This window comes from Elgaria multicarinata, chromosome 4 (assembly GCF_023053635.1).
Source record: "Elgaria multicarinata webbii isolate HBS135686 ecotype San Diego chromosome 4, rElgMul1.1.pri, whole genome shotgun sequence".
In the NCBI taxonomy this organism is placed as follows: Eukaryota; Metazoa; Chordata; class Lepidosauria; order Squamata; family Anguidae; genus Elgaria; species Elgaria multicarinata.
Window position 1 is genome coordinate 106,722,683 of NC_086174.1, and position 6,685 is coordinate 106,729,367.

A 6,685-nucleotide genomic window follows, 5' to 3' on the forward strand; every position below is an offset into this window, starting at 1 on the left:
CACCACACGGACAGATTGGTTTTATAGATCCCATTGCATAGCTCTGTTTCATGGCTCTTTCCTCTCTCTTCCCCATTCCCTGTAACCTTTGTGTGACCTGTACAGGCTGTTCTGGAGTGTTGCATTTTTATTTTGAATCCCCAAAGAAACCAATAAAAAATGAATCAAATGAGTAACGAACAGATTTGTAATTAAGAATTCATCAGTGTGAACCTTGGTTTGTTTTAATATCTCAAATGAATTAAACAAATGGGGGGTATCCTTCATTAAAAAGAATGCAACCCCTGCAGTACATTACAATAAACATTATACTATATTTGGCATGCAATCCTAAACATACTTACCAGGGATTAAGTCTAATTAAATTCAACGTCCCATGCACTGGACTGAATTGTGCCATTTTCCTTTAAGGTTTGTGCAGTCTGGGAATATAACGTGTCACAGCCACTTAAAAAAACATTAACAAAAAAAGTCTCTAGTTCAACACAATAGTTAGTGCATCTTCTTGTTTCATTTTTCCACAGTCCAGGAATTAATTGAACTATCTGCGTAAGAATCAGGAGTGCTATTAGAGTCCATATTAACTCTCCTATCTATGTTCGACTCTAAGCCCTATGCAAGTATTCACCTGCACGCATGGAGGGCTAAAGTGGGGAGGGGTGTGTGAGCATTCATATAAGCCCCACCCTCAACACCTAGCTGCCATTTAGGTCTGAAAATTGTAAGTGCATTCAGTTGAATGTGCGTTAAGAGCCTTTTTCATGTGTTGATGTTCAATGCGCCAAGGTCTGAACAACAGCTGCATGCAGGGATATTGGAGGCGGGGCTTAAGTGTGTGCTCATGTCCTACTCCCCACTTTAGCTCAATGCTTGTGCAGGCAAATGCCTCAATTAATGGACTAATGGCAGAAACATTTCCCCAAACTTCCTGTGAACTTTCCTTTAGTATGAATAAAGTCCTAGACTCTTAAAACCATTTTTGTGTGTGAATATGTTTGAGTGTAGAGTTGGGAGCCTATCTTGGTGTATTCCAGTGCAGAAGGTAGTGTTTGTGTCTTAAAGGTTGCATCTTCATGGCGCATTTTCTCTTGTAAATTCTTTGCAATAGAATCTATTTAGGCACCCTTCAGCATATAAACATTGCTCTAGATCCCACACCTTCATTCACCTAGTTTAAACTTTCCTTTGCTTGCTTACAGCAGCTCTCCACTTTACAAGCCACCAATAATCTCATAGCAGATCAGGTGGGATCAGCAGGGTTAATGATTATGGGGAAGTGGTGACACAAAGCCAGGAGGCACCAGATAGCTGATCTCCAGCACATGTATATCTTTGGAACAGGGCCATGTTCCTCTTAAAGCCAATCACTTCGAGATTAAAGTTTATTAGACTTGAAACAACGAAATCATTTCCACCCTATTTGACCAATTGCTTTCACTATTGACTAATGGCCCAAGTTGAATACCTTCAGAAAATGTAGCATTTTCAGGGATATTTGCTACACTTGTGATTTTAGTAGGCATCCATCTAAGCAAGCTGCAGATGCTGCTCTATGTTATGGTACTTCAAGGCAAAGCAAAAGATACTGAAGGTAGTAAATGATGAAAATTCATATGCTACAATTAACTGAAATAACATGTGCTATTTGCCTGGCTGGTTTTTAAATTATTATTTTTTACTGCTTTCCTTAACAAGGATAATATAGTCTGACACAGATGCTAGAACCATATTCAACCCAAACAAATGTTAGGCATATGTTACTTCGAAGCAACCAAAATACAATTTCTCATAGCAATTAAGTGCAATAAAATATAATGTGGATGCTTGTCAGATGGAATTAATTGAAAAACATTGACTCTGCCTTTAAAGGAAACAAAAGCTGTTTTGAAACCTAATGGGGAAAAACACAAACTAATTAAGCTGAAGCCATTCTCAAACTCTTCCAGAGTATCAGTTCAGAATCTGGGTGATACCACAAGATATTTTGGCACCTTAATTTATAGTTTGCCAGCTTTTAATGATATTCCAAAATCTGCAGCCTCCACTTGGCTATCCTAGCCTACCCAGTAGACATGCCCTGTGGGTTATTCAAGAAATGAACAGAGGTCTCTATGACTATGGGCAGTTCCACACACAGGGCTTTTCCAGGTCCCTTTTTTGGATGTTCAGAGATACCTCCCCCTCCCCACTTTCTTTTTAACTCTCCAGCTCTTTTACTAATGGAAATATAAGGGAAAATGTGTAGCTAACATTATATTGCTGACCAAGGCCTTAGCGAGACCTAAGTTTTATCCCAGGATCGTCCCGGGGTCATCCCTGTTCATGTAAATGACACACAGGGGATCCCGGGAGCAGGCAGAGATGACCCTGGGATGGTCCCGGGATAAACCTTAGGTTTAGCTAAGGCCTAAGAAGCAATATAATTAAGAGAGGAACCCAATGGTTCCTAGATGGCATCTAAGGGGGCATAGGGCGCTGGGGATCTCCTTCCCCCACTCCATCCAAGGCTGCTGACAGAGCTACAACCTTGGAGGGGGAAATCCAATCAGGGATTTCCCCCTCTTTTCCTGATGTGTGAGTTCCAACCCGGGGAAGAGGGGGCACGCTGGGGAAAGGAGAGGTTATAGATCCACCAGAGAGTTAAATAGAGAGGACAGTTAGATAAGTTCAGAGGCCTAGCTGATGTTAAATGCAGTTTGGGAGGAATGGGAGGAGAAAAAGCCTCTTGTCATTCTGGTGATAAATGCTGGGTTATCCTCTGTCATGGAAATGCTTCATACTGGCTGCATTTGCACATAATACTAAAGTATGGTTTAGGATGAGGAGATCAAAAGCTTCCATTTTTTAAATTAGCATAATGCTAAAACCCTAAACTCTGGTTAATTTTAACTATGGTTTACTAAAACAAGTCGGCTCCCTCCTACGCCACAACTATGGTTTGCTTTAGGAAACCATAGTTAAGACTTATTGCAGCTTACTGGGTGTGGAGATCACAACAAGCTGCAATTAGTCTAGCATGTAAGAATAAGTTTCAGAAGTCCTCCTTGTTGCTCCAGGAGGAGGAGCAACAGAAGCCAGAGGCTTGCCTACTCATCCCATAATGTTAAACCACAATGTATTTATTTATGCATTTTTATCCCACCATTCAGCCAAAAAAAGCTCTCACGGAGGCTTACAAAAATATTTCTTGACAATTGTACAAACACAGCCACTTGGAACATCGGTCCATTTCGTCCAGTATTGTCTCCCCTGAAAAAGTGGCATGTCCAAATCTCAGGCAGAAGTCTTTCTCATCTGATACCTGATCCTTTTCATTGGAGACTATGGCCTCAGCTAGATGAGGGGGTCAGAGAGAGGCAATCTTGTGATTTTTTTTGTTTTTTTAAAGAGGACGGAGCGCCCGGATGCTTGGGTGCAAATGGTGTTTTTTTTAAAAAAAATAACCTCGCCCTCCCCCTATCCCAGCCCCGATGGGCACAGAGCTCCTGAGGAGCTCTGTGCCCCATGCTCGGTTCCTCACAGTTACTCACGAGGAGCCGGGACAAACCGCGACGCCTGCCCACATGTTCCTCGGTCTCGAGATCTTCCCGAGACCATGGAAAAAGCAGGCTAGAACTGTAGGGTGATAACCTTGGCAATGGGAGGGCTCATCCCTCCCTGCTCTTGGGATGCCCTGTGCATCAATTGGACATCCCTGGGATATCACCCTATCTAGCTATGGCCTGAATCTGGAATCTCTGGCTTGCAAGTGATGTGCTTCACCACCGAGTGATGCCCTTCCCACTCATGCATATGCGCTCTGTTTGGTACTGGTTTGCTAATCTGGATACTCAGAATTAGAAAATGCAGGCACCTTTTGGGAGTCTTAACAATACAACTCCTGCTGTGTAGATCTCCTGCTGTATCACAACTGCTTGTACAGACCTGCTATTCTCACAAGAGCAGCATGTGAACTTATACCATAAGAGTCTGAAGCTCTTCCCCAACCTGGGGCCCTCTAGATGTGTTGGACTATAACTCCCATAATTCCTTGTCTATGGGTATGTAATCATAATCAGCTGAAATCAAAGGCTACATGATTGGGTGTGCACTAGATTCATGTCAAGGCACCGGAAACTACCATGTGGATTCACCTGGTTGTCCACAGAGATTAGGCCACTAAACCTAGAGAGGTTTCATGTGTAATGAGAACAGAGACAAGACCTTCCACTACTACTTCTTCTGGATACTTACACTTATTTTTTCAAAAATAATTAGATATTAAATTTTAAAAAATTAAAAGAACAGCCAGAAACCACCGCCATCTGGCAAGCCAAGTGACTGAAAGAACAGATTCCTTCAGCATGTTTTTTTTTTTTAAATTATAATTGATCTGAAGCAATTAAAATTGTCTGGTTTGGTGTGGGGAAAGGAGTCGCTAAAGGAGAGAAAGTTCCTTCAGGCATTAAGCTGCAGTGGGAAAGACTAGGCACTCCTTAGCTTGAACTTATGAGGAGCAAAATTGTATTATTATTATTATTATTATTATTATTATTATTATTATTATTATTGAAAATATCAACTTCTAGACCAAAAAGCAGTCCCCATCTTCTTTACAAGGTCCCCCTACAACTAAGTGTAATGTGCAGTTCTTAAACTTCCTCTCCATTCTGCTCCCTACCCTTGTGATTATTGTCTTTCTTTTTTATTAGACCATGGAAAAATCTTTCTAGAAGCAATTACATGTAATTTTGTTGCCTGTCTTGGTGACAAAAAATAAGATCATACTTATTTTTTAAAATTACTATTCTCTATGCCAGTCTTTCCCACCCTAGTGCCCTCTAGATATCTCCCAGACAGCAGGGCCAATTACAAATATTATATATACTTACAACACTTGTAATCCTTGACTTGTATTGTTTGTTGTTCAGTTCACATGATTATGGCACAAGTCAAGGAGACAAAGTAAAAGTTCTATCAGTTCATTTCAGCTCAGCTCTGTGACATTTGGGTTTTTTGTTGTTGTTTTGTAGTGGTAGACAAAATCCATGGCTTTGTTCACTGAAAGTGTAATAATTTAGGACAATCTGTACAGTGTATGTTTTAAAAGATGTGCAGCTCTCAGAACATTTTATGTACGAGGATGAGTGAAACATGCTTCCAATAAAAATTACCAGAAGGAAGAAAAAGGAAACTGTAAGAAATACAATACTTCTTATTTATATTTGTTTGCAAATCTCACTGATTTTCATTATAGCCAATGAAGAGTCATTCTGAGTAACTCCTTTGTTTGAAAATGACACTGCCTCTTCCAAAACAGACAGTGACCATTTTTACTGATGTCAAAGACAGATGTGTTTTCAGTTTTTGTAGGATACTTCCCCTTCTGAAAGGTATATTTTACATCTTGCTAGAGTATTGTGCTACAAAGTAACACTGAAACCAAACAAATTGTTTCACTTGCATAAGCACTTGCACACTCATTGTGTGACAATTTTTTGTGCAAGCATCTGTAGAACTACACTACTGGGTATTTTCCAACTACTCAAGGCTCTTTGAATTCACCCAACAGGATTAGGGTAGAGGCAATCAAGCTCACAGGTATGCTGACTATGGGCATGTCTATATGAGTCCTTATCCTGGGGATTGTCCCGGGATCATCCCTGTGCGTCCAACATGATGCACAGGGGCTCCCAGGGGCAGGGAGGGAAAGGGGACGGGTTTTAGCCCGATTTTTCCCATGGCTTGGGATTGTCCCAAGACCGCGGGAGGAATGGATGGCTATCCTGGCTTCATCCTGCCTCCTTGTGAGTAAACACGAGGTGAGAACCGGGCACGGAGCTCTTCAGGCACTCCGTGCCCATTGAGAGGGGGAGCGGGATCTTTTTTCCCTTTTTGTTGGAGCGCACGTGTGCTCCTCTCTCCTATTTTTTTAAAATGGTGGCCACAACATCCTTTCAGGACGTTGTGCAGCCATCTGGACACACACTGCTACAGCTTTTAGTAAAGTTCCCAATTAGTCCTCACTGTTAGGGAATGTGATCTCAGCCATAAAACCTTTAGCCACTCCCACCTAAATAAACCTTCTATATCTAGAAGAAACATAGTAGCCCAGTTTCTATTGCAACCTTTCAAAATGAACAAAAATTAAGATGTCTATTAAGAGGAAATATTTACAAAAATAGGAATAAAATATTACTGTTCTGATAATTGGTTGAGATTTCTTAGAGGTTTATAAATTAAATATGCTTGATTGCCATTCCTAATAGATAAGAAAGTCTTCCCCAGCAAAATAAGCTTTCAATGTCCCCCCCCCTCCGCTTCAGACTCGATTTTCCCAAATTCCATCCAACCAATTCCTTGCAAACAGGAAAAGACTGAACACCAGTCTTCCTCTGCATCCAGCTCTTCTTGCTTCTTCTGGCTTCTAGGATGTTTCAGGGACTACATCCAGACATTCCCTCAAGTCAGACATAATGCAGGAACCTAAAATGTTTTATATACAACTTCGTCTGTTCATAAAATTACCATGTTTGATATATTAAATTTAAAAGTACAGCTTATTCAGACAAAAATTACAAATTTACTGAATTTACTTTAATTTGTTTAATGTTAATAATATTTTTGAGCAAAACAAGTTATATATAATATATGTTATGTTCTTAAAGTAACTAAGGCCACAGCTAGACCTAAGGTGTATCCTGGT